Raw genomic sequence first — 27,089 nt, 5'->3', positions numbered from 1 at the left:
GTAGCGTCCCGAACAGTTTGGCCTACCATGGCCTACGATATGCCTCAGCTGTGCGAATGTGAGACTCTCTCAAACAGGAACATGTGGGTTGTTTTGCTCTAGGACGCCCACAGGCCTCACAAGACTCATCTGAATTTCCCGGTACCAGTTAAAATAATGAATACAGTATATGGAGACTGTTTAATGCCAAAAATATGGGCTTAAATACAAGTAAAATAGCAAATGTTTTCTGATCTTTCTTATATCTCTCAGATATAGGAGAGACACTTCAGAACAAACTTTCTTTTGATAATCTTTTGGGAACTATCTGTTATTCAATGCCTTTGCATGGGCTAATTGCAGTAAGGCCCAAAATATTTTTTTAACCTTTATTTAACTAGGCAAGTCAGTTAAGAACAAATTCTTATTTTCAATGACGGTCTAGGAACAGTGGGTGAACTGCCTGTTCAGGGGCAGAACGACAGGTACTTCAAGGGGGTTAAAATTCAAAGTCAAATAGCTAAATTATCCTTGGTATAACCTTATTAAAACGATTCCACATAGCTTAGTAGACCCCCCTATGTCTTGGACGAGACCCTCCACTCCCCAGGCTTATACAAGGCTAAGCCTTTGATGGGTTTTAACCTTTTCACGTGAGATTTCTTTATGTGCGTAAAATTAGAAAGCACTTACTGTTGCAAAATGTGATTGTCACGCAACAGGACAGTTAACCCACGCTGCCCTCAAACTAAGGTACACTGCCTGCTAATTATCTATAGGCTATGTTTCAACTTGTCAATTTCAAATTATTTTCTAAAAAGTTTTATTTTCTAAGAAGTTTGAATTGAGGTGTGTTCCGCCTCCTCATTAATTCAAATAAGAAAATATTTCATTTTTGCTGAATTTATGTTTGTGGCTTTACTGAGCCGGACAAACTTCTCTCTTCGACAAGAGCCCAGCACTTCCCCAGTGTTTCCCCATATCAAGTATAAAGACATTGCACAACTCTAGTCAGAACAGGCCTTGTACATTTTCTGGCTGGTGTCTGCATTGCCTTCATTGTTGTTTTCCATACAAATAATAACTTTGGACAGTGTGCGTTCCTATTTTCTGTATATCGTGTTGTCGTTTCTACTGTTGCATACCATATGCATGTACTGTATGTCTCTTGATTCCACACTCCAAGACTGCTTCCATCACGTGGACTGGGATATGTTTCGTATTGCGTCAAACAACAACATTGATGAATACGCTGATTCGTGTGTGCGAGTTCATTAGAACGTGCGTTGAAGATGTCGTTCCCATAGCAACGATTAAAACATTCCCTAACCAGAAACCGTGGATTGATGGCAGCATTCGTGTGAAACTGAAAGCGCGAACCACTGCTTTTAATCAGGGCAAGGTGACTGGTAACATGACCGAATACAAACAGTGCAGCTATTCCCTCCGCAAGGCTATCAAACAAGTGAAGCGTCTGTATAGAGACAAAGTAGAATCTCAATTCAACGGCTCAGATACAAGAGGTATGTGGCAGGATCTACAGTCAATCACAAACTACAAGAAGAAAAACCAGCCCAGTCACGGACCAGGATGTCTTGCTCCCATTCAGACTAAATAACTTTTTTGCCCGTTTTGAGGACAATACGGTGCCACTGACACGGCCTGCAACGAAAACATGCGATCTCTCCTTCACTGCAGCCGAGGTAAGTAAAACATTTAAACGTGTTAACCCTTGCAAGGCTGCAGGCCTAGACGGCATCCCCAGCCGCGCCCTCAGAGCATGCGCAGACCAGCTGGCTGGTGTGTTTACGGACATATTCAATCAATCCCTATACCAGTCTGCTGTTCCCACATGCTTCAAGAGGGCCACCATTGTTCCTGTTCCCAAGAAAGCTAAGGTAACTGAGCTAAACGACTACCGCCCCGTAGCACTCACTTCCGTCATCATGAAGTGCTTTGAGAGACTAGTCAAGGACCATATCACCTCCATCCTACCTGACACCCTAGACCCACTCCAATTTTCTTACCGCCCAAATAGGTCCACAGACGATGCAATCTCAACCACACTGCACACTGCCCTAACCCATCTGGACAAGAGGAATACCTATGTGAGAATGCTGTTCATCGACTACAGCTCGGCATTTAACACCATAGTACCCTCCAAGCTCGTCATCAAGCTCGAGACCCTGGGTCTCGACCCCGCCCTGTGCAACTGGGTACTGGACTTCCTGACGGGCCGCCCCCAAGTGGTGAGGGTAGGCAACAACATCTCCACCCCGCTGATCCTCAACACTGGGGCCCCACAAGGGTGCGTTCTGAGCCCTCTCCTGTACTCCCTGTTCACCCACGACTGCGCGGCCACGCACGCCTCCAACTCAATCATCAAGTTTGCGGATGACACAACAGTGGTAGGCTTGATTACCAACAACGACGAGACGGCCTACAGGGAGGAGGTGAGGGCCCTCGGAGTGTGGTGTCAGGAAAATAACCTCACACTCAACGTCAACAAAACTAAGGAGATGATTGTGGACTTCAGGAAACAGCAGAGGGAACACCCCCCTATCCACATCGATGGAACAGTCGTGGAGAGGGTAGTAAGTTTTAAGTTCAAGTTCATCACAGACAAACTGAATTGGTCCACTCACACAGACAGCATCGTGAAGAAGGCGCAGCAGCGCCTCTTCAACCTCAGGAGGCTGAAGAAATTCGGCTTGTCACCAAAAGCACTCACAATCTTCTACAGATGCACAATCGAGAGAATCCTGGCGGGCTGTATCACCGCCTGGTACGGCAACTGCTCCGCCCACAACCGTAAGGCTCTCCAGAGGGTAGTGAGGTCTGCACAATGCATCACCGGGGGCAAACTACCTGCCCTCCAGGACACCTACACCACCCGATGTTACAGGAAGGCCATAAAGATCATCAAGGACAACAACCACCGAGCCACTGCCTGTTCACCCCGCTATCATCCAGAAGGCGAGGTCAGTACAGGTGCATCAAAGCTGGGACCGAGAGACTGAAAAACAGCTTCTATCTCAAGGCCATCAGACTGTTAAACAGCAACCTGTAACGGCGTTCTTCGTTTGTTGCAAGAGAGTCGGACCGAAATGCAGCGTGTTGGTTACTCATGTTGTTTAATGAAACAAATGACGAATACATGAAAATACTGAGACAAAATACAAAACAACAAAACGGAACGTGAAACCTAAGTACAGGCTATCTGGTGAAACTACACAGACAGGAACAATCACCCACGAAATACAAAGTGAAACCCAGGCTACCTAAATATGGTTCCCAATCAGAGACAACGAGAATCACCTGACTCTGATTGAGAACCGCTTCAGGCAGCCAAACCTATGCAACACCCCTACTCAGCCGCAATCCCAATAACTAAAAAAACCCACTACGAAATACAACATAAACCCATGTCACACCCTGGCCTGACCAACTAATTAACGAAAACACAAAAATACTAAGACCAAGGCGTGACACAACCACTAACATTGAGTGGCTGCTGCCAACACACTGACTCAAATCCAGCCACTTTAATAATGGGAATTGATGGGAAATGATGTAAAATATATCACAAGCCACTTTAAACAATGCTACCTAATATAATGTTTACATACCCTACATTATTCATCTCATATGTATACGTATATACTGTACTCTATATCATCTACTGCATCCTTATGTAATACATGTATCACTAGCCACTATAACTATGCCACTTTGTTTACATACTTATCTCATATGTATATACTGTACTCGATACCATCTACTGTATCTTGCCTATGCTGCTCCGTACCATCACTCATTCATATATCTTTATGTACATATTCTTTATCCCCTTACACTGTCTATAAGAAATTAGTTTTGGAATTGTTAGTTAGATTACTTGTTGATTATTACTGCATTGTCGGAACTAGAAGCACAAGCATTTCGCTACACTCGCATTAACATCTGCTAACCATGTGTATGTGACAAATAAAATTTGATTTGATTTGTATTGCATGTACAGATGAAGTCAGAAGTTTACATATACCTTAGCCAAATACATTTAAACTCAGTTTTTCACAATTCCTGACATCTAATCCTAGTAAAAATTCCCTGTTTTAGCTCAGTTCGGATCACCAGTCTATTTTAAGAAGGTGAAATGTCAGAATAATAGTAGAGAGAATGATTCATTTCAGTTTTTATTTCTTTCATCATATTCCCAGTGAGTCAGAAGTTTACATACACTCAATTAGTATTTGGTAGCTTTGCCTTTAAATTGTTTAACTTGGGTCAAATATTTCAGGTAGCCTTCCACAAGCTTCCTACGATAAGTTGGGTGAATTTTGGCCCATTCCTCCTCACAGAACTGGTGTAACTGAGTCAGGTTTATAGGTCTCCTTGCTCACACACGCTTTTCCAGTTCTGCTCACAAATGTTCTATTGAATTGAGGTCAGGGCTTTGTGATGGCCACTCCAATAGCTTGACTTTGTCCTTAAGCAATTGCTTCAATACATCCACATAATTTTCCTTCCTCATGATGCCATCTATTTTGTGAAGTGTACCAATCCCTCCTGCAGCAAAGCACACCCACAACATGATGCTGCCACCCCCGTGCTTCACGGTTGGGATGATGTTCTTCGGCTTGCAAGCCTCCCCGTTTTTTCTCCAAACATAGCGATGGTCATATGGCCAAACAGTTACATTGTAGTTCATCGGACCAGAGGATATTTCTCCAAAAAGTACAAACTTTGTCCACATGTGCAGTTGTAAACCGTAGTCTGGCTTTTTATGGCAGTTTTGGAGCCGTGGCTTCTTCCTTGCCGAGCGGCCTTTCAGGTTATGTCGATATAGGACTCGTTTTACTGTGGATATAGATACATTTGCAGCTGTTTCCCCCAGCATCTTCACAAGGTCCTTTGCTGTTGTTCTGGGATTGATTTCTACTTTTCACACCAAAGTATGTTCATCTCTAGGAAACAGAATGCGTCTCCTTCCTGAGCGGTATGATGGCTGTGTGGTCCCATGGTGTTTATACTTGCATACTATTTTTTTGTACAGATGAACGTGGTACCTTCAGGCGTTTGGAAATTGCTCCCAAGGATGAACCAGACTTGTGGAGGTCTACAATTTTTTTCTGAGGTCTTAACTGATTTCTTTTGAGTTTCCCATGATGTCAAGCAAAGAGGCAGTGAGTTTGAAGGTAGGCCTTGAAATACATCCACAGGTACACCTCCAATTGACTCAAATTATGTAATTTAGCCTATCAGAAGCTTCTAAACCCATTACATAATTTTCTGAAATTTAAAGGCACAAGTTGTTTAAAGGCACAGTCAACTTTGTTTCTGTAAATGTCTGGCCCACTGGAATTGTGATACAGTGAATTATAAGTGAAATAATTTGTCTTTAAACAATTGTTGGAAACATTTCTTGTGTCATGCAGAAAGTGGATGTCCTAACCGACTTGCCAAAACTATAGTTTGTTTAACAAGACATTTGTGGAGTGGTTGAAAAACAAGTTTTATTTACTCCAACTTAAGTGTATTTAAACTTCTGACTTCAATTGTACCTTCCCTTATTTCTACCCCCCATGGACATGATCTGTGAGGTGATAACATTTTATTTGCTTTGTGATTTGTCAAAAACGGTAAATGACTTGTCAAGTCATTTTCTCCGGTTCTTGTATACACTGTAACAAGATTTGTAGTATTCTGAATACTGGACATCTTTGACTTTGTTTACTTACATTTATAGTACATGGCATTATGGGATTAGGGAGTTTTCGCTTGTCAAATATAAACAAACATGGATGCCATCGTAAAGAATTCAGCTGCTGTTAGCTTAGCTGACACGCATCCCTTTTATAAACAATATTACATTTCTTCCCTGTGCTCACCAGAGATGTGGTACATTGTGGTACCACATTGTGGTACATTGTAAACAATGTTTTGTAGCTAACTTATGTTTTGTTTTTAGTCAGTGCAACCTGTTATTTAGACTGGTTTATGAAATGAGTTTGGCTGTGGACATGTTCGTGTGATGTTTGGATGATGAAGTTAGCGTTTATCTTTTACAATAAATTATGAAATTGTGAAGACCTTTATTTCCCATCAGTACAGAGCATTGTTTAGATGCTATTCAGACAACAATGCTGTTTATACGCATTTGTTGCATCGTACCTTCTGTTGCTACTATTCCAATCACATATTTGCAATGGTACGCATATTTGCAATGGGTTAAAAGAAAATAATTGTATAATTGTTTCCAATATTTAAATTTTGAAATGCAAACACAAGCTTGATTAAATATACACATTGCTTGGTTGTTTGATCATATTAATTCATTTATTTGTTTTTATAAAACTTTGGGAACTATGAAATCCCAATCGTACTCTGATGATTCAGTAGCTCCATACACTCTTTGATTCACTGAGACAGATCTCTTTTTTCAGCAAACAGGGTGGAGGGTATTCAGATCTGGGTCTCGAGGTCATGTGGCAAAGGTTGTGTTGGGTTTCATTACTGGCCTTCATATGATAGGATTGTTGCCTCGCCTACTTTGAAATAGAAACGCCATGCAGATGGCAAATCTATGTTGATACGAGGTGTAATGTGGGCCTTATTCGTAAATCCACCTTTATTTTTAAAGAGTAACCAATTTCCAGACGTTACCAAAAAACTAAACGGTGGGGTTTAAGTTTCAAAGACAAAGTCTTAGCTGACATTGAGAGGGGAACCCAATCACCAGCTGCATGCCTGTGTTTATTTAGCTATCCTTAGTAAGCCAGGCACAGGGAGCCAGACCATAAACGTCAAAAGGGGGCTGTGTTTCATCCCAGCCTCCTTGAGTACAGTAGTATATGGACATTACAGAGGTGACATTTATCATTGTGAGTGATGGATCCAATCCTAGCTTTTATGGACACCATGCTGGGTCCCGGTCACACTCCAAATGCACCATGCTCTTAAATTACAGTTTGATTTAATCCAATGTTTCTTTCCTCTTGATGACATTGTGAACATGAATTTGGTTCCCGTTCCATATTTAAAATGAGTCTCAGGGGTCAACCACTCACCCCTTCAACCATATACCCATTAAAGAGCCGTTATGCTACTTTGAAGTTACTATCACTTGAAATGATCAGCACTACTAATGTTACAATGACATGTTCTATGCTGCTCCTGCCCTCCCGTAGCCATCAAACCAGAGCTCCTTTCCTTCCCTTACTAAGACAAACAATAAGGCCCAAGGCAGTGGTTGATATCTTATTGATATAAAAGCCCTGTGCAAAATGCTATTCATTGTATGAAAGTCAGTGTCGTGTTCAATAAACTAACTGAAAACAGAACGATGTTGCACTTGATGGTGGTAGTTGTGGAGTGTTTAGGGTTGATTTCCTTGTGTTCGATACATTTTGGTTCGAATGGTTTTCATAGTCGAGTGGCCGAACAGATATGGAAGGAGAGGCAAGGCCTTTAGTAAAGCCAAAGTAGGCTTAACACTTCTCCTCTTATTATTTTGCCTGCCAAGAGACAAACTATTCACACCATGATGATTCATTCCACTTGCATGTTTTGAGAATATTTTATTTTCTTCAAATGTAAATCTCCCATTTACACCAATATTTGACACACACACAAAAGTCAAATTTTTGGGGGTTTTGCACAGGCATCTGAGAGTGAATAATTCTTAACGCTGTTCTATTGTGGCAGTTTGTTATTGTGTATGTAAAAGGGTGCGTATTGCGTTGCGTAACTGTGAGCTCACAGCACCTCACGTGAAGAGAGAAGCTTTGATTCAGTGTAATGTGGGGAGACTGTCTCTCATCACTTTTTCTCAAGTAGGTCACAAACTCTCCCTCTGAACACCCAGGAAATAATCCCCCTCCCTCCATATTCTAGGAGCTTATGGAATATGAAGAAAATAGCATGTTCCATTTTATTTTCACCTGGTAGAAATACAACTTGTTTTTTCAAGTATAATAAATACTTACAACAAATGAACTTTTTTTTTCATTTGTCAAATACTATCTGCAACATTTAAAAATTCATGTTGAGAAAAGTACACAAATCATTATCAGTTGGTATGATCTTACGATCAAGAAAAAAAATGGAGCAACAGGCATGACTCTCACGGCTTTGAGGTTCATTTTTCACCCTCTCCATCAATATCTGCCATTCAGATCAAGACTGCTAAAGTACTGACTCAAGGGGCACTGTGTGAAGGGACACAAGGTGATTTACTCAAGGTGGGACTGAGTGAGAACGCAACAGCAGGTACCTTAGCTGGTTGCGTGATTTGCAGCGTGGACAGACTTGCATCAGAAGGCACGGTCCCTCTTCGGTCTGCGCTACGGAGATGTTTAGACTGTGACTGTTTCTCTGTATGGAAGAGTCTACCCATGAGGAGCGTCTTGACGGATCCAATGGTTTCAGTCACGGTGGCCACAAACAAAAAGTCAAGGGAGTGGAACAGACGACAAAATGGTTGTCGAACCACAAAGCTGTAACGTTTCATGACTGCATTTGTACTCTGAAAGTTGATATAGAGCGAGCTAAATATGATCAGAGCTGTCTCGCCATCTTCAAAGTATTGATTTTCCATATGTCTCTAGCCGACGATTAAGACCCCTCAGAGCAAGTGCCCCCAAGCTAACATCAGCTGTGTCTGTCAAAGATGGTGTGATAGGAATTGATTGGTCTGTGGGCATGTCTGTTGGCCTTGCTCACTGTCTCACTCATTTGCTGTCTCCTTGACCCATAAAGGAAGATATCATTGATAGAACACTGGGTTGCTTGGGTTTTATAATTTGTTCATTCTTCCTTAATGCTCCAGCACACTTTCCCACAATTATTCATTTACCAAAAATTAAATGAGCAAGTCAAATATCCTATTGGTGAAGCTTATTTTCTATTTATTATATCTTATATTTCTTAAACAGCTACTGAAAGTCTAATCCCAGTAGTTTCCCATTGTTCAGCTTGTGTTAATATTCTGTTAATATGTTCACGTAACATTTATCACTGAATAAATCATGCTCCGCTAGCAATGTATTGCAATAAATGATTTTGAGGTAAAACAAGACTGAGTGTCAAATTATTATATGGCACACATTTTTATTAAGTTTATTTCTTTGCTAGACAATTTGTTTTGCCACTCGTGTATGAAGTACTATTCCATTCACCAAAGCAGAATAAAAAAAAACAGAAGCAAAACTGTACCTTCCTAAATTATTCAGGAAGCATTAATCTGAGTTTATTGCTAAGTACATTCTCTTCCTGACTGGCTTCACCTTGCCTTGCTCAGAGGCGAGTTGATGTGATCAATTTCAGTGATGTAAGTGCACTGCTGCAGAATGCGTTATACTGTATACTGTGCACCACATCAACACAGACATCTTAGTTAAAAGGGTGGAGAATTGGGCAGAAAGCTTTGGCTGTGAGCGATCCGGTTTCCTTTTAAAGAGCTGCGGGAACAGAAGTGTTACAATCAGCGGGAACAATCACAGCAACATTCCGGGAAAGACGAATTTGAGGGGAAGGGTATCGGGCAGGCCAGTCCATTTCATCCATCTTGGATGATGTGTACAGGAAAAGGAGTTCTTTGCTAATCAGCTTATATCCTCTCTCCCTCTGCAGTGCATTCTGTGCCAGCCTGTTCACATTATTCCATCTTACGATAGAAAGGTAATGTGCTCTTAAGTGAGTTATCCAGTGATACAAATGAGATCTTATCTTTAAACATTACATCACTCTTTATATCTTGATTATTAATTGGTTGGACCGACAGCCTTGTGAGTCAGTGTGCCAGGTACTGAATATAGCAAAGGTTATCTGAGGAAGTCCTTCCTACTCAACATCCTTTTAATCTGATGTGTTTAGTTGTGTGCAAATTGGTGAAGGTCCGAGGAAAGGTAACACAGCCCCTCTATAGAATACCTCGATGGCATCTGTAAGCTCATACACTCATCGGCGGTTGGATGCCATCAGTCTTCAGTGCTACACAAGATGTTACCCACAGCGCACTGGGTTTCAATTCGTCCACCCAGGGATACAGTAAAATATTTAGTCCAGAAGTGGGAAAGCTCTGACATCACTGGAGATTGAATTGCACTAGGCTGGTATGAAACAGTGGCTCGCAGTCCAAGCAGTGCTTTTAATTATCAGTGGATAGAAAGCGAATCTGTGTGTTGACTGTGTCAGGCTAGGCCTCAGGCAGGCTCTCCGGCAGTAGCCTGAGCCACTCTCCAGGGCCCTCTCCACAGGCAGCAGACAGTGGGCGGTGGACAATTCAGTTCTCTGTACAATTTGGCTCTGGCACGCCTGTGATCCTGTACAGCTCCCTGGGCTCTGACTACACGTCCAGACTGGGAGCCGAGGACATTGTCTGTGTAACAGTGCCCGTAACCAGTCGAAAGAGTAGACCCTGAGGAACAAACTAAGTTATTTTGTGTGGGTGGAGCCTTCCGATTGTAATATCAAATATTATCCTATTCTGTGTAGCTTTGCATGGTAAGAGATAGAAGTGTGCAGACCACAGGTTACGTTCACGTTCCATGCTTGCAACTGCATCACCGTAGTACAAATACACCACTGATTTTGTGCGTACAATTTAATGGGAATTTTGTATCTGAGAAAACTATCTCTTTATCGAAAAGGGCCCTGATTCTCAGCAATCTTCAAAGTACTCGGCAGCATGACTTCCTGGTCCCTTGTGATTCCCTCCACCTCCACCATCTTTATTGCTATCTCTGAGCTATTCAGGCTCCAGAGATAATTTAATAGCTGAACTCAAAGCTATCAGGGACTCCAAACATCTATAGGCCCTACATCATCTGATCTGGGTGAGATGGAGACATGGTAGGGAGACATGGAGGAGAATACCTAAGCAGAACTAACTGAGCCAAGCTCAGTAGAAGAAACCACAATGCCAACAGCCAATCTGGATTTTTTTTTTCTGCAAAAGCTCTCCACATTATAAGATATAGAATAGCACACATGCACGTGCAAAAACACACATACACACACACAATAAGCCATAATTCAAACATGAATGCTCTGTTTTTCCCATCAAGCACATAATAAAGTGTAAATGGACTACCATATATAGAAGCTTGTTTTGTTCCATGCAGTTGAGTGTGTTGACTGTTTCCAAATGTACATCGTTAGTTTTCCTCTCATGAAGTTGTTTGCTAGCAGACCATCACGATCCATTACAGTGTTCTGAGGTTTACCTCAGCAAAGTATGATGCATGGCAATTACAAACAACACTTATTGACAGGGAAGAGGATCCTGGCCTCTTCACACATCTTATGGAGGGAGTGTAAGGATGAGCCTTCCCATGTGCTCTCAGACCCAACAGGCATGCTGTGGGCTCCACATCTTTGAAATGAGATCTGGAAGTCTTCAACTTCTGGAAATGTAGATCTTAGGCTGTTTTTTTTAGATCCACTGTGGCAGCAGAGGCCCAGAGGGATCTCTAACCTCCTCAGCCTTTGAGGTTTGTCCGGCCATTGCGGGGCCAGGGGGAACTATGATACTTTTCTACTTCTCAAACAGCCATTGGTTTACAGCTCTTTTGTCATTAATATTAATGTTGTTATATTTATGAGCTGCAAGACTGTACCACTCTAAAATGAAGTAATCTGCTGGAAAATGCTCATTGTTTTTATTTTCCAACAAAAATGTGTCACTGTGAGGCAGAATGCTATCAAGAAACATACTAGATATCTTACTCCACACAACAGAATATGACAAGTTGTTGACAGCATTTTCAGTTTGCTTATCAACATACACTGAGTGTACAAAAAATTAGGAACACCTTCCTAATATTGAGTTGCACTTACATCTTACGTCTTTTGTCTTGCCCATTCACCCTCTGAATGGCACAAATACACAATGCATGTCTACATTGTCTCAAGGCTTAAAAATCCTTCTTTAACCTGTCTCCTCCCCTTCATATACACCGATTGAAGTGGATTTAACAAGTGACATCAACAAGGGATCATAGCTTTCACCTGGACTCACCTGATCAGTCAATGTCATGGAAAGAGCAGGTGTTCCTAATGTTTTGTCCACTCAGTGTACATTCAAATCAATCTATGAATCTGTGATACTGGCGATATATTCACATCACTGATGGGTGAAACAATTTGAAAACATAAATAATTGCCTCCAAAAATAATTTCTGTATAATAAATCAATAACATTTTATCTATGTGCACTCTTTTCCATACTGCCTACACCTTGCCTTGCACATGTTAAATGTTCAGTGGACCACATGTTCGTGATGAGTAAGCTTTCCTGAATACTGAAGACTTGCATTCGCTCCCCAGGCTAATGCCTAGTTCTTGTCGCATGCAAGAGGCCCAGGTCCTAAATCAGCCAGACACGCACACAGTAAATACATTGTTCGAACACAATTACGTAGGTAGATACCGTAGACCTTTCCAGGCTTCTGTGTGGGCTTTTTGTAGTTCCAATGTCAATATAACGGTGAAACTTGAAAGACCACATGAACTACTATGTTCTTTAAACAATTGCAGAGTGCAAATTGAAACTAGAGTGTATCATTATTTTAGAGACAGACAAGACATAAAGCAGCCTATTCAAGCTTATTACTTTTCTTGTTATCAAGAGAGAAGAAAATTATGAACCCAGATTCCCATAACCTATTCAAGATCCTAATTTCCAGGAAGAAATCGAGGAAAGGGCGTTTTTTTTTTCTTCCATTACGTAATTTACACAGACGTTTTAGTTATCTGTTTACGTAGCTTTTAATTCTGTGCTTTCAGAAAGTCCTGTTTTAGTACTTATAGTAGGTTTATTTTGAACCGCATGGCATAGAATATTTCTTTAGAGTACTCCTAGAAACCGTCTTTTCCAAAATGGTTGCATTTTCCTGTTTACAGCAAGGGGGTGGAAAGCACAAGACAACATTCATGTTTTTTTCTTACGAGAATTCTTACGAGAATTTTCTCACGAGAATTTGTTGTTTGGATATAATGTTTGTTTAAACAATTTTGATGGGGTTAAATCAAGTGCCTTGCTAAAGTTGCTGCAAAAGAAAAACTGTTTGGATGCTAAGAAGGCAGTGATTTAAACCACACGGTGAATTAAACGCTTAGTATATTAAACACATCCCTGGGTTTCATTCTGATCACGGGTTATAGGCATTGCCACTTTTAAAGGCAATGTTCCCACGTTGGCTCAATCGGAAATGAACTTTTAATGTCGCATTGTCCACAGCCAAGATCAGATTGAATCCAGGCCTTACTTACAGTTTTGATCATGGTCTTTGTTTACTTTTACGTAATCAAACTTGCCTGCATTGTAAAGGATAGTACAGTTTCATTTGTATTCATGTTTGCCAAATATTTGTCTATTGCTTAAATTCCTCCAAGGCTAGGAAAACACAGACACCCGCTCCTAGACTTCATGGTAAGTCCCTAGATCGTCATTGCAGTGGAGCCAATGTTTGTGTTGAGTGGGAATTGCAGGGCTCAGGGATGATCTGTAAATAAAGAACTGGTCACTGTGGCCCTCCTCGTGTTTTGGGGTCCATCTGGAAACTCTTTCAGCTTATTAGCACAGAACAACATGAGTAGCGAATGGGGCGTGTAAGGTGTAATGTTGTTTATGTTGCATGCCCTCTCCCAATGCTCTTTACAGTTTAACACCATGGAACCAAACAAACAAAACGAGCTAAAAATCCTCCCAGCCTGGCCAGGTGGTGTGGGAGATATAGGAAACCATCTTACTCTGGCATGCAATTGGATAAAGATGGACGCTATACAAACAAACACTTCAACATGCGTTTATTCCTTTTTGTTAGTGGTACAATAAGGATACCAGCAGATAGGAGGATGCAGCCCCCCCCCCCCCACACACACACATCAATTGATGAATGAGTAAGAGAAGCAGGCGAGACAGTTCACCTTCCCAGAGCTTCATTTCAAGGACACTTTGATGATTGTTGTCAACTACGGCTAACCAGATTAAATGAGTGCCTCGGTGTCAAAGTTAGCTTCACCCTTCCAGAGGACCACGTTGCATCTGTCTCACATTAAGATTAAGGCCGGCTAGTGATAGAGCAATAATGGAGCTGCTGTAAGAGTTTCCTGGTGCTTCGGGGGAGTGTGGAAGGAACGCTTAGCAGCCACTCAATCATGGTCTGTCAGATGGGTAAGTGTGGATAAGAGAGTCAGAGTACAGGATACAGCCCGCCGCCATCCCACCACCAGCCCACCCACAAATGACCCATGCAGAATCAATAGGGAAATAATGCATGTTCAGAGTAAAGTCTTGCATTACTTTGATGGAGGAAAAATGTGTTTTTATCCATGCCCAATGGATTGTATTGGAAAGTAAGTAAGGGGTAATATTATTCTGATTATTTTTTGATTGTGTAGCAAGTCAACCACTTCACTTGAGATCAATGTCCGGCTAGTGTATAGAAATAATTAGGAATATATATGCAAGAGTAGCGTATTACTCATCCGCTTGGCCCATGCCCGTCATTTCAGCTCCAGCCAGCGGGTGATGTGATGAGAAGTCCCCTGTGATAATCAGCTCAGCTGTGATGACAGACATGACCAATGCCTCAGCCACAACACAATTATCCCAGTATCCAATACCCACTCATTACTACTCTGAAACGAAATACTGCATTTAGTGATACTGAATACTGCCCCTGTGCTGAGCGTAACCTAGTGTCTTCTGATGTTGACTTCATGACGTCACCCATAGTGGCTGTCACAAAATGTCGTCTAACACTGACCATGCCTGTGCAGGGTGGGAGTAAATACGAGATGGAGTTACAAACAACTAATCCTTCCCACACTTTCCATGCCAGGCAACCAAACTCTACCGTGGCTGTGTGGCACACTCCGGGAAACCAGGTCTGCTCAGGGCACAGGCTCCTGATCATGTCGTCCATGGGAAGTCGGCATTCTGGGGGGTGTCCGCCTGTCGGTTCTCATTATTTATTTATTTAGGTGTTTAGCAGACTCACTGGGGTGCATGTTTTCACAGAGTTTAGTGTAAATAGGCCATAGAGGAAAATGCTAAGGGGAGTTGAAACTACAAGCATGCCATAATTTCCCTGAAAAAAAATGATCCTGACAGGGTGATAATTAAATGCTGCAGTGATTGAACATTTTTCCACACGCCATATCATTTTAATGCTAAAGCCTTAATTTGCACCGATAGCGACTGTAATTGGATTTTGATTGAACATTAATGAAGATGCACATACTGGGAGACGGAAGGGACAAAAGTCATCTGTTTTCTGGTACATCTGCAGACAGTTGCACAACACAGACATGGTGTACGACAGGGTTTTTAACACCCCCTGGATATCCTTCATAAACAAGTCAACAAAATAATCCACCCACATTTCGTTACATTAAGTCGGTGATACACTGTAGACTAGATTTACCTGCATGGATCTCATAGTAAAATCCATCATCAGAATCATGGGAACGACCAAGGGACAAGTTGTAGCCTACTAAGTCATATTACAAACTCCAGCAATGATGCTAATGTCCGATTACCAGTTTTTCAATATCTTGCTCCTGGAGATTTGGTTTGTGTGTACATATCTCCACTCATGACATATCTGAAGGATAAATGAAACCCATTAACATCGAATTAATGAATCAATTCCAAGGATAAATTGGAATTGGTTTAAGATTATGCTGAAAAGCCCTTTTTTTGCCCCTCTGTGGCTGAGCTGTGAAGGCTGGGTTGTATAAAATGAGGTCAGATGATGTGTGTTTTTTTCCCCTCTCTCTGTTCTTAATGCAGAGGAATGTTAATGAGAAGCAGGCCAGAACTGGAGCTGTTCCTCCACTTCATGCTGCGCTCTTCTGAGCTTCACCCTGGTCTCTGTCCCAGACAGGGCACCTTTCAATCTTCCCTGCACTCCCTGCACCCTCTGTGTATCCATTTGAAAGCGAGAGAGACTGATAGAGAGAGGGAGAGGAAGATAAATAGAGCGAGGAAGAGGCAGAAAGAGAGAGAGAGAGAGTGAGAGAGAGAGAGATAAAGTAAAGGAAAATAAAGTTTGTATACATTTGTTTGTTTTGGCTTTGACTTCTATATTAAATGTTGCCAGGAGAGATGCCACATCAGTCTAATGGACTGTTAACATCTCTGTTGTACAAAAGAAATGTTACTCCATGTTTTCTCTCATCATGACTTCCCACCACGCGTATGTAAAGTTAGAGGAGCCTCTTTAGTGAGAGCTTTCATGAGTGTCACTTCATAGCCTGCTTATTTTTATAAACGCTGGCATGCTGACCTTCAGTCAAATCCACAAGATTAGCTGGAGATTCTATCATTGTGAGGACATTGATCTGTTTTCCTCTGAGCCAGAAATAGTTAAATGATATGCTTTCACTTGGTGAGTGAACTTGAGTCAGAGCTGGCCTTAATATAAGCAAATACTAGTTTTATCCAAAAGAGTGGAGTACAGCTGTGAACAATTAGGATCTCAAGGAGGACAGGATGAGTACATTTGCATGTGTATAGATTGTGCCTGCTGCAAATGTCAGCTCTCTCTGGTACAAAACAGCACATTAGTTTGGGTGGAAATAGATTCATACCTCCATTAAATGTTAATATTAATAATATAATATATGATCCACAAATTTGGCTCTTGAATGTGGAGGGGATCAAACAGAATGGAAAGGGGGGACATTTAATTTCACCTTTGCTGAGGAATGCACAAAGCTATTATGCTCTGTGATGACTTCATTCCTCTTCTCACTTGAGGCTGCCTTACAGCAACATTTAAGCCCAAATAATGCAATGAGCTGTTTTTAGCTGCTGTCCTGCAGGAAATCATTTCACATGTGGCTTCACTTAAGACACTCAGGGATCAGGGCTATTTTCGTCTGCCTTCAAGCCAGGGCAATTGTCAAACGCATGCTCGTTTGCAATTGCGACCTGTTTAAGCAGGCGCTCTTCTATTTACAAACCCTAGCGCTCATATACCTGTCTTATATGCACTCGCTTGGGCTGAGGTGGGATGGGTGGCAATATCTGAGGTGTATCCCTAAAAATGTGTGCCAAAGTGACAATTTCAGTATGCGCTGGTGGGGATATTTAAGACCGAAAGCTGGTAAAGCAGTTGGTTATGGCATGATTTTGACAACAGAAGTACAGCCTATCCAACCGTGACTCATAGGGTCCATACGCATATGGCACAAGAGAGATGTGCCCGTAAACCTCGTATTTAGAAACATAACCAAATAATGTTTTTTTCCCATTTTGTTTAATTTGATTAAAAACAAGATAGCCTCCCCTCCTATCAATAAAGACTGGGTTTATTTTGTCTGCCCAATGCCTTCGCCAAGAAGTCAAGACTATCGATAAAGGGTTTGGCTCGTGAGACCGCTTTTGAAATAAATCTTAATCACCACTGCTTTCTTAGAAGTTCAAGCTTGGGAGCAGCAAAACAGTGAGCAAACATACTCTTTTTATCTATGCAGGCTATTGTACATAATTTTTTGCCAGCTCTTGTTATTATTTTGGATGTGCGTAAAACCCCCTCGATTTATTCTATACTGTATGCCCTACATGTAATGAGAGATGAGGTCGCTGGTTCAACAGCGATGCTGTAGCCAAGTAGCCTATCCATAAAAGGTTTCTAAATGGTCTGCTCGTGAGGTTTTTGCCGTTATGCTTGTGCATTATTTAAAATTCCCAGGCTGTGTCACTGCCGGCTGCGAGCAGCAGACCGATGAGGCGGCGCACTATTGGCCTAGCGTCGTCCGGGTTGGCCGCCGGGATGTCCATGTTCCATTGCGCTTTTGGAACTCATTATGGCGGGCCGGCACATGCATGCTGACTTCGGTGTTTCCTCGATACATTGGTGCGGTTGGCTTCCGGGTTAAGCAAGCAGTGTGTCAAGAAGCAGTGTGGCTTGTCAGGGTCGTGTTTCGGAAGACGCTTGGATCTCGACCTTTGCCTCCCTTGAGTTTGGATGGGAGTTGCAGCAATGGGACAAGACTGTAACTACCAAATGGATTTCACGAAATTTGGGTACAAAAAGGGGTCAAAAGTAGCAAAGACAAAAAAAAGCATACGTAAAATTCACATAGGCCTACCTGCAGTGCATACTCCATGTATCCATCCCCATTTCCAAAGAGCGCTATTGCGCTCATAATTCCAGCTGTGAAAAATAGCAAAAATATTTCTGAAACACTGTATAGCACCTTCGCCAGCGCTTACATTTACCATTGCATTTGGGTTTGTTAAAATATAGACCTTGGTGAGCAAAGACACGTAGCTAATTTTATGGTCCCTCAATTACAATTATTGTTTCCCATTCATCGCTGAATCATGGTTTCATAGTATATCCTCGAGTAACAGTGAAGTATGCCTAGATCTGACTGACTGAATCTTGGTCAACAAAATCCAGCTGAAGAGTCTTTAGACATAGCCATCTGCTCTGGGATGTACAACTAAGGCCATTTCTCTGAACCTCTTATGAAAAATGCTTTCACTGAAAGCATAAACATCAGCTATTGACTACTAACAGACCTCTTCAAAAGCCAAGAAATGTACTTGCAGTTTAAGCAGAAACGTGATAAATCCACGTTCAGTATTGGTGGTCTCCAAGATAGCAATGGAAACATTAGAGGAAAGTCTGTGAAACACTCCGTTACAAGAGATCCGTTTAAGATAAATATTACTAACATGACATCCCCATGGAACGACAGTAAACCATGTACAACGATGGAACACACAGCAATGCTCACATCCTGGACTTAAGACAATAATTTCAGGTTAAAGGTTAGGGTTGGAAATGGAAATATAGTCTGAGCCAATGGTCCAAGTAAAAACGTTATCCTTGCTTGCTTTGTTCCGTCACCACCCAAAGTGTGTTATGAAGCATTTGTATCTGAGCTGGTTCAGCGTTTGCTTTTACCTTAGACGCGTGAGACGCCGCATGAAAAGCCTGTTTCAATGCAGTATTTTAACTGGACATCCATTAGCACATCAGAACAACTGAATCCTGATCAACAGGACCAATCATCGACGTATGTTATCATCGACATATGTTATCATCTGCATAAGTTATCCGCTTCAATGTCTGCACTGCTCTCTAGGTGATCATTATCATCCCCATACACTCAAAACATATCAATCGCATAATGAGCCAAATCATTCAGCTAGTTAATTAAAGCTGGGTGAGCCATTGTGACAGAGGCAGCACGGAGCACAACTGTCGGCCATGATAGATTTCACGACTGAGAAAATCACGCTGCACCCAAGGGGCTTGCGGTTCCCCTGTTGTAGTTGTACATCTGTTTACATCATACATGAGTGGGGTTGTCTGACTTGCCTAGTCATCTTCCGGCGTTGTCGTAACAGTACCTCATTATGTTGTACTGAGCTCTGTCCCAGACATCAAGATGAGGCTCACAGATTCTGAGCCTACCAAGTCTCTTTTTTTTGTCTTTGAGCGGTCCTCGTCTGTATTCTGTGAGTGTGTGTGTGTGACAGAGAGAGACAGAGAAAGAGAGCGCGAGAGAGAGAGAGTGAGTTCTGTTTCGGGTAATTAGCTGCTCGTGTTTAGTGCCGATAGCATGATTTCCTCTTGTCTCCTCTAGTCTTCAGGGAGGGAACAGAGTTGGTAGCTGGAGGCAAAAAAGCAAACCCCGGTGTCAAAAAGTTCTTTAGGAATCGTTTGAGCGAGGCTGCCGTACCATCACGAACGTTCTCATCACGCGGTTCAGATGATGGCGACTCTTGTGGCGTCTTTTGCCTATTCCTCAAACTTGTATTTATTTTGTTGGAGTTGTATGCAAATGTCTAACTGGTTAAGCTTAACCTCTCTGGGATATCCTGGCCAAAAGCCAGGGAAAATGCAGAGCGCCAAAATCAATTAAATTACTATAAAAATCTAACTTTCATTAAATCACACATGCAAGATAGCAAATTAAAGCTACACTTGTTGTGAATCCAGCCAACATGTCAGATTTCAAGAAGGCTTTTCGGCGAAAGCAAACGATGCTATTATCTGAGGGTAATAGCACCTCCGTAAACAAAGAGAGGAAGCATATTTCAACCCTGCAGGCTCGACACAAAACGCAGAAATAAAAATATAAGTCATGACTTACCTTTGATGAGCTTGTTTTTTTGGCACTCCAATATGTCCCATAAACATCACAAATTGTCCTTTTGTTCGATTAATTCCGTCGATTTATATCCAAAATGTCCATTTATTTGGCGCGTTTGATCCAGAAAAACACCGGTTCTAACTTGAGCAACGTGACTACAAAATATCTCAAAAGTTACCTGTAAACTTTGCCAAAACATTTCAAACTACTTTTGTAATACAACTTTAGGGATTTTTTAACGTAATTAATCGATAAAATTGAAGATGGGATTATCTGTGTTCAATACAGGAGTAAAACAATCTGTAGCATGCTTTCTGGCCACGTGCCTCTATCTAACAGTACACTTCAAGTAATCCTCGTTCAAGATGGCCGTACTTCTTCATTACACAGGAATGAAGGAATAACATCAACCAATTTCTAAAGACTGTTGACATCCAGTGGAAGCGATAGGAACTGCAAAAAGTTCCCTTAGAAATCTGGATTCCCAATGAAAAGCCATTGAAAAGAGAGTGACCTCGAAAAAAAATCTGAATTGTTTGTCCTCGGGGTTTCGCCTGCTAAATAAGTTCTGTTATACTCACAGACATGAGAGTGTTTTCTATCCAAATCTACTAATAATATGCATATTTTATCTTCTGAGTAGCAGGCAGTTGAATTTGGGCATGCATTTCATCCGGACGTGAAAATACTGCCCCCTTTCACCAAGAAGTTAATCAGTTTTAAAAATGGCTTGTGTTGCCAGCAAACATTTAAAATTGCAACAACAAAAGATACCTTGAAGTGAATATTGGAAGTACACTAACCTGGAAATAACATATCAGTTGACAAATAGCACATCAAATGACAAAGCAGGTGGGGGGAGAGAAAGAGAGTGAGAGAGAGAGAGGCCGTGTCTAGACTTGACAGTTCATTCAGTTTTAGAGTTCTGATCATAGAGTTCTGATCAGGGAATTCCGAACTCGTCGTGCCTCTACACCGACATTTAAATGTGTATACTACGTCCACACTGTGTGCCGATTCCATATTCCCACACTATATTCAATTTCCTGTATGTATTCTACAAGTGGTGGAAAAGACAAAGGATCATTTCACTTCATTACAGTACAACGGTTTGATTTGTTTGATCGTAGCTAGCCAGCTACATAGCCGTCTTTGTATCTAAGACAATTGTGTAGTCTAGAGCGATTTTCTAGGTTAGCTGGCCAGCTATTGTCGTTCTTCTAACGTAGCTAGCCAGCTAGCCCCCGAATAGCAGCACTGTAGTAACTATTACAGTACAACGGTTTGTTTTGTTTGATCGTAGCTAGCTAGCTACATAGCCGTCTTTGTATCTAAGACAATTGTGTAGCCTAGAGCGATTTTCTAGGTTAGCCAGCCAGCTATTGTCGTTCTTTTAAAGTAACGGAACGCAATCAACCTTGCTAGCTAGCCAGCTAGCCCCCGAATAGCAGCACTGTAGAAACTATTACACTCGACGGAACGACTTGATTAGTGTAGTGTCAACATCGCAGCCACTACCAGCTAGCCTACTCCAGCAGTACTGTTTCATTTCAATCATTTTAGTCAATAAGATTCTTGCTACGTAAGCTTAACTTTCTGAACATTCGAGACGTGTAGTCCACTTGTCATTCCAATCTCCTTTGCATTAGCGTAGCCTCTTCTGTACCCTGTTAACTATGTGTCTATCTATCCCTGTTCTCTCCTCTCTGCACAGACCATACAAACGCTCCACACCGCGTGGCCGCGGCCACCCTAATCTGGTGGTCCCAGCGCGCACGACCCACGTGGAGTTCCTGGTCTCCGGTAGCCTCTGGAACTGCCGATCTGCGGCCAACAAGGCAGAGTTCATCTCAGCCTATGCCTCCCTCCAGCCCCTCGACTTCCTGGCACTGACGGAAACATGGATCACCACAGATAACACTGCTACTCCTACTGCTCTCTCTTCGTCCGCCCACGTGTTCTCGCACACCCCGAGAGCTTCTGGTCAGCGGGGTGGTGGCACCGGGATCCTCATCTCTCCCAAGTGGTCATTCTCTCTCTCTCCCCTTACCCATCTATCTATCGCCTCCTTTGAATTCCATGCTGTCACAGTTACCAGCCCTTTCAAGCTTAACATTCTTATAATTTATCGCCCTCCAGGTTCCCTCGGAGAGTTCATCAATGAGCTTGATGCCTTGATAAGCTCCTTTCCTGAGGACGGCTCACCTCTCACAGTCCTGGACGACTTTAACCTCCCCACGTCTACCTTTGACTCATTCCTCTCTGCCTCCTTCTTTCCACTCCTCTCCTCTTTTGACCTCACCCTCTCACCTTCCCCCCCTACTCACAAGGCAGGCAATACGCTCGACCTCATCTTTACTAGATGCTGTTCTTCCACTAACCTCACTGCAACTCCCCTCCAAGTCTCCGACCACTACCTTGTATCCTTTTCCCTCTCGCTCTCATCCAACACTTCCCACACTGCCCCTACTCGGATGGTATCGCGCCGTCCCAACCTTCGCTCTCTCTCCCCCGCTACTCTTTCCTCTTCCATCCTTTCATCTCTTCCCTCTGCTCATACCTTCTCCAACCTTTCTCCTGACTCTGCCTCCTCAACCCTCCTCTCTTCCCTTTCTGCATCCTTTGACTCTCTATGTCCCCTATCCTCCAGGCCGGCTCGGTCCTCCCCTCCCGCTCCGTGGCTCGATGACTCATTGCGAGCTCACAGAACAGAGCTCCGGGCAGCCGAGCGGAAATGGAGGAAAACTCGCCTCCCTGCGGACCTGGCATCCTTTCACTCCCTCCTCTCTACATTTTCCTCCTCTGTCTCTGCTGCTAAAGCCACTTTCTACCACTCTAAATTCCAAGCATCTGCCTCTAACCCTAGGAAGCTCTTTGCCACCTTCTCCTCCCTCCTGAATCCTCCTCCCCCTCCCCCCCCTCCTCCCTCTCTGCAGATGACTTCGTCAACCATTTTGAAAAGAAGGTCGACGACATCCGATCCTCGTTTGCTAAGTCAAACGACACCGCTGGTTCTGCTCACACTGCCCTACCCTGTGCTCTGACCTCTTTCTCCCCTCTCTCTCCAGATGAAATCTCACTTCTTGTGACGGCCGGCCGCCCAACAACCTGCCCGCTCGACCCTATCCCCTCCTCTCTCCTCCAGACCATTTCCGGGGACCTTCTCCCTTACCTCACCTCGCTCATCAACTCATCCCTGACCGCTGGCTACGTCCCTTCCGTCTTCAAGAGAGCGAGAGTTCCACCCCTTCTGAAGAAACCTACACTCGATCCCTCCGATGTCAACAACTACAGACCAGTATCCCTTCTTTCTTTTCTCTCCAAAACTCTTGAACGTGCCGTCCTTGGCCAGCTCTCCCGCTATCTCTCTCAGAATGACCTTCTTGATCCAAATCAGTCAGGTTTCAAGACTAGTCATTCAACTGAGACTGCTCTTCTCTGCATCACGGAGGCGCTCCGCACTGCTAAAGCTAACTCTCTCTCCTCTGCTCTCATCCTTCTAGACCTATCGGCTGCCTTCGATACTGTGAACCATCAGATCCTCCTCTCCACCCTCTCCGAGTTGGGCATCTCCGGCGCGGCCCACGCTTGGATTGCGTCCTACCTGACAGGTCGCTCCTACCAGGTGGCGTGGCGAGAATCTGTCTCCTCGCCACGCGCTCTCACCACTGGTGTCCCCCAGGGCTCTGTTCTAGGCCCTCTCCTATTCTCGCTGTACACCAAGTCACTTGGCTCTGTCATAACCTCACATGGTCTCTCCTATCATTGCTATGCAGACGACACACAATTAATCTTCTCCTTTCCCCCTTCTGATGACCAGGTGGCGAATCGCATCTCTGCATGTCTGGCAGACATATCAGTGTGGATGACGGATCACCACCTCAAGCTGAACCTCGGCAAGACGGAGCTGCTCTTCCTCCCGGGGAAGGACTGCCCGTTCCATGATCTCGCCATCACGGTTGACAACTCCATTGTGTCCTCCTCCCAGAGCGCTAAGAACCTTGGCGTGATCCTGGACAACACCCTGTCGTTCTCAACCAACATCATGGCGGTGGCCCGTTCCTGTAGGTTCATGCTCTACAACATCCGCAGAGTACGACCCTGCCTCACACAGGAAGCGGCGCAGGTCCTAATCCAGGCACTTGTCATCTCCCGTCTGGATTACTGCAACTCGCTGTTGGCTGGGCTCCCTGCCTGTGCCATTAAACCCCTACAACTCATCCAGAACGCCGCAGCCCGTCTGGTGTTCAACCTTCCCAAGTTCTCTCACGTCACCCCGCTCCTCCGCTCTCTCCACTGGCTTCCAGTTGAAGCTCGCATCCGCTACAAGACCATGGTGCTTGCCTACGGAGCTGTGAGGGGAACGGCACCGCAGTACCTCCAGGCTCTGATCAGGCCCTACACCCAAGCAAGGGCACTGCGTTCATCCACCTCTGGCCTGCTCGCCTCCCTACCATTGAGGAAGTACAGTTCCCGCTCAGCCCAGTCAAAACTGTTCGCTGCTCTGGCCCCCCAATGGTGGAACAAACTCCCTCACGACGCCAGGACAGCGGAGTCAATCACCACCTTCCGGAGACACCTGAAACCCCACCTCTTCAAGGAATAAGGATAAGTAATCCTTCTCACCCCCCCCCCTTAATGATTTAGATGCACTATTGTAAAGTGGCTGTTCCACTGGATGTCAGAAGGTGAATTCACCAATTTGTAAGTCGCTCTGGATAAGAGCGTCTGCTAAATGACTTAAATGTAAATGTAAATGTATGAGAAAAACACAACAACTGAGGCAGTAGCTAACCACTGCATTTAACTAAGCAGCTGACATCTGTAGCTAGCAAGCAATGCTAAAGAGATTGCAAGCGGGTTAGCATAACTCTGGCCAAACACATTTATTTCCTTCTTCTAAATATTAGCTAGCTGGCTTTTGTGAGGCCAGCAAACACAGTCGTCTCACGCTGACATTATAATGAAAAGGTGCCTCTCTGTCACGCCTTGGTCTTAGTATTTTGTGTTTTAGTTAATTAGTTGGTCAGGCCAGGGTGTGACATGGGTTTATTGTTCGTTGTATTCTTAGTGGGTTTTTTAGTTATTGGGATTGTGGCTGATTAGGGGTGTGTGTTGTTAGGTTTGGCTGCCTGAGGCAGTTCTCAATCAGAGTCAGGTGATTCTCGTTGTCTCTGATTGGGAACCGTATTTAGGTAGCCTGGGTTTCACTTTGTATTTCGTGGGTGATTGTTCCTGTCTCTGTGTTAGTGTTCACCAGACAGGCTGTATAGGTTTTCCACGTTCCGTTTGTTGTTTTTGTTATTTCATGTATCGTCATTTGTCTATTAAAAACATGAGTAACCAACACGCTGCATTTCGGTCCGACTCTCTTTCGACAAACGAAGAACGCCGTAACAGAATCATCCACCACACACGGACCGAGCAGCGTGTCAACAGGCAGGAGCAGCCCAAAGAGGAGCTGCGTATTAAGGATTTCTGGACATGGGAGGAAATCCTTGACGGGAGAGGACCCTGGGCTAAACCAGGGGAGTGTAGCCGCCCAAAGGTGCAGCAGGAGAAGAGGAAACAGGAGCAGCCCAAAGAGGAGTACAGTATGGACTATACGACGTGGGAAGAAATAGACAGGTGGGCGGCTGACCCAGAGAGAGTGCCGGAGCCCGCCTGGGATTCGCTGGAGCAGTGCGAAGAGGGCTATAGGAGAATGGAGTCGAAAAGAAAGACACGGCGGCGCAGAGCGAAGCCCCAAAAAATTATTGGGGGGGGGGGGCTCAGAGGGGGAGTGGCTGAGTCAGGAGACAGACCTGAGCCAACTCTCCCTGTTTATCGTGAGGAGCCAAGGAGGAGACCAGAACCGGTGTTGGAGGTGAGCGAAGCAGAGACTGTGAAGGAGTTAATGGGGAAATTGGAGGAGAAAGTAATGAGGGAGTTGCTAGTTTGGTGCTTTAGGTATAAGATTCGTCCGACGGAGCGTGTCGGGGATTTAATGGCACCTGGGTCAGCGCTCCATACTAGTCCTGAGGTGCGTGTTAGTCGGCTGGTGAAAAATGTGCCAGCCTCACGCACTAGGCCTCCTGTGTACCTACCTAGCCTTGCACGTCCTGTGCCAGTCCTGCTCTCAGGCTCTCCAGTACACCTTCACGGTCCAGTCCATCCTGTGCCACCTTCACACACCAGTCCTCCGATGGTAGCTCCCCGCACCAGGCTTCCTGTGCGTGTCCTCTATCCAGTACCACCTCCACACACCAGCCCTCCGGTAGCAGCTCCCCGCACTAGGCTTCCTGTGCGTGTCCTCGGCCCAATACCACCAGTGCCAGCACCACGCATCAAGCCTTCAATGCGCCTCGCCAGTTCAGCGCAGCCAGCGCTTTCTCCCTCTCCTGCGCTGTCGGAGTCTCCCGCCTGTTCAGCGTTTCTAGAGCCTTCCTCCTCTACAGCGCTGCCGGAGCCTCCTGCCTGTATGGAGCAGCTAGAGCTGCCAGTGTGCATGGAGCAGCCAGAGCTGCCAGTCTGCATGGAGCAGCCAGAGCTGCCAGTCTGCATGGAGCAGCCAGAGCTGCCAGTCTGCATGGAGCAGCTAGAGCTGCCAGTCTGCATGGGGCAGCCAGAGCTGCCAGTCTGCTTGGAGCAACTAGAGCTGCCAGTCTGCATGGAGCAGCCAGAGCTGTCAGTCTGCATGGAGCAGCTAGAGCTGCCAGTCTGCATGGAGCAGCCAGAGTTGCCAGTCTGCATGGAGCAGCTAGAGCTGCCAGTCTGCATGGGGCAGCCAGAGCTGTCAGTCTGCTTGGAGCAGCCAGAGCTGTCAGTCTGCATGGAGCAGCTAGAGCTGCCAGTCTGCATGGAGCTGCCAGTCTGCATGGAGCAGCTAGAGCTGCCAGTCTGCATGGAGCAGCCAGAGCTGTCAGTCTGCATGGAGCAGCTAGAGCTGCCAGTCTGCATGGGGCAGCCAGAGCTATCAGTCTGCTTGGAGCAGCCAGAGTTGC

Source organism: Oncorhynchus masou, chromosome 2 (genome assembly GCF_036934945.1).
Source record: "Oncorhynchus masou masou isolate Uvic2021 chromosome 2, UVic_Omas_1.1, whole genome shotgun sequence".
Lineage (NCBI taxonomy): Eukaryota > Metazoa > Chordata > Actinopteri > Salmoniformes > Salmonidae > Oncorhynchus > Oncorhynchus masou.
The sequence above is the reverse complement of the archived record's forward strand: the minus strand, read 5'-3'. Positions refer to the sequence as shown.